Genomic DNA, 2,091 nt, shown 5'->3' with positions numbered 1-2,091 from the left:
TTTTTTGTTTGTTTGTTTGTTTTTTGAGACAGGGTTTCTCTGTATAGTCCTGGCTGTCCTGGAACTCACTCTGTAGACCAGGGTGGCCTCGAACTCAGAAATCTGTCTGTCTCTGCCTCCCAAGTGCTGGGATTAAAGGCATGCACCACCACTGCCCGGCAGTGAGGACAGATTCCAGGGGAACAATTTGACTATGCCTCTAATTTTGCACAGTCTTTCTTAAGATGACTTATACTTAAAACATTTTTTATAACCTTTTATGGTACTGTAAGGCCACAACCATAACCAAACTGATTGTGTGAGAGTCTAATTTCTGCACAAAGATGAATATATCTAGAGAAGTCTGTCTTTGCTTTGTATGGCCGGATGGCCGCAATCAATGAGCTGCATTAGCGCTCTCATAAGATGATTACTCTTGTAATAATCTTTTTTTTTTTTTCCAACTTAAAGGCTTTATTTGACACAAAATACAATATGGCTGCGGGAACACCAAACTCCAAAAACAAAGGAACAAAAAAAGACCATGGTTCTATCTAATGTATAATTAACAGGAAGTCACTAGACGAGTAACAGATGGGGACGCCTTGCAGGAGAGTCTTTCCTAATGCCCATACTTCTGGAACTCCCACTCTCTGTTGTCCAATGGACACACCTGCCTCGTTTTGAGCCATCGAGAGATGCAGTGGAAATGAAAAGCATGGTTGCAGACTCCCCATGCAACCGTACACTCTTCGGAAGTAGCTGACGCCTGGTTGGCCTGACATTTGATACAAAGATCCAGAATGTGGTTCCTGCAGATGGCACAGTTATCAACCACAATGTCCCAGGCCCAGAGGGCCACTGCATTCCACTTTTTAACTTCAAAGCGCTCTTGCCCGCGCTGCTGTTGGTGCCAGTGGGGGTATCCACATCCATCGCCGCCGCCATTTTGGGAACACACAGTCTGTCGTGTGACCACTGCGCCTGTGCACCGGCTCCTCTTGTAATAATCTTAATTAACAATATAAGGGTGAGTAAAAAAATCTTAAATTTGCGATCAAACTGCAAACTGCAATCAATGGAACATTGGAAATTTTAACCATAATTTTTAAGTTTCTTTTGCAACGTTAGAATATATATCTACAACTTTGGGAAAGCAAAAGCCAATTTTAAACAATTTATCATCTTTAAAATCAATATTAGAAACATCACTATCAGTGTTGCAAAGTTTGGCTGCCAATTCATGAATGCATGACTGTAAATTTTAATGCTTTATTAAAGAGACATTGTTTTAAATCTTATCTCTTGTAAGTCTACTTTCTAGGATAAGAATCACATTAAATATTATCTCAATTAGAAGTATCCTTAGAGGTCTAGTTTTCTGGGTTGCTTTATGCCACGTGTTGTTTAAAACAACCCTGAGTTACCAATATAAAACTAACTTTCTTGTTACGAATGTTACACTTTTTTAATCATACCCAATAACTTATCAACCAATACTCTATGACCAAGACATGCAGAGCATATTTATACCTTTAAGACCAGCCAGAAACCAAATGAAACGGCTACACAAATCTTATAAATTTATACCAATCAAACTTTTTCTAGCTATAATTTCAAGATAAGAACACTTTGTCATTTGCTTAACCCAATAATCACAATTGCAGAGAATTTTTTTTAGAAAAAACCAACTATCAGCTTATTTGCCTTAGAACTAAGAGGTTTCAGACTCCTTTTTAAAAACAGTTTTTCAGCAGGGCCTCTCCTGCTGTGCTTGATTTTTGGCTAAAGTGCAGGGCACTCTCAGGCTCCACTGTGCAAACTGAGACTGAATCAGCAGATAAAGTTTTAACCATTTTTTCCCTTTCCAACATGAAACAGAACAGTCAGTCATTCAGACAACGAAACAAAAACATACATGAATTGACATTTGGACAGATTGGTGCACCAAACATAGACAATACAAAGAGGGTAGAGAACTTCTCCTGTAGGGGCCAGAGAGAATTAACAGGATGTCTCCTGATTTCTCTCTGTCCCTGGGAGAGTTCCAAAATCCATTTTCCTTTTCCCTTCCCTTCCCCTTCCCCTTCCCCTTCCCCTTCCCCTTCCCCT

General features: G+C 39.7%; 1 protein-coding gene and 1 pseudogene across 1 annotated transcript in view; one reads left to right on the top strand and one right to left on the bottom strand.

Moving 5' to 3' along the window:
- The window catches only part of Stk19 (serine/threonine kinase 19), a gene marked incomplete at its 3' end in the record, with an annotated part of 28,022 nt that overhangs the window by 20,647 nt on the left and 5,284 nt on the right, over positions 1-2,091 (top strand). The gene's annotated exons all lie outside the window — the stretch shown is intronic.
- LOC110312415 lies at positions 526-933 on the bottom strand (annotated as a pseudogene).

The sequence above is a fragment of the Mus caroli genome, chromosome 17 (assembly GCF_900094665.2).
Source record: "Mus caroli chromosome 17, CAROLI_EIJ_v1.1, whole genome shotgun sequence".
NCBI classification, from domain to species: Eukaryota; Metazoa; Chordata; class Mammalia; order Rodentia; family Muridae; genus Mus; species Mus caroli.
This window is presented reverse-complemented; position numbering and strand designations above follow the sequence as displayed.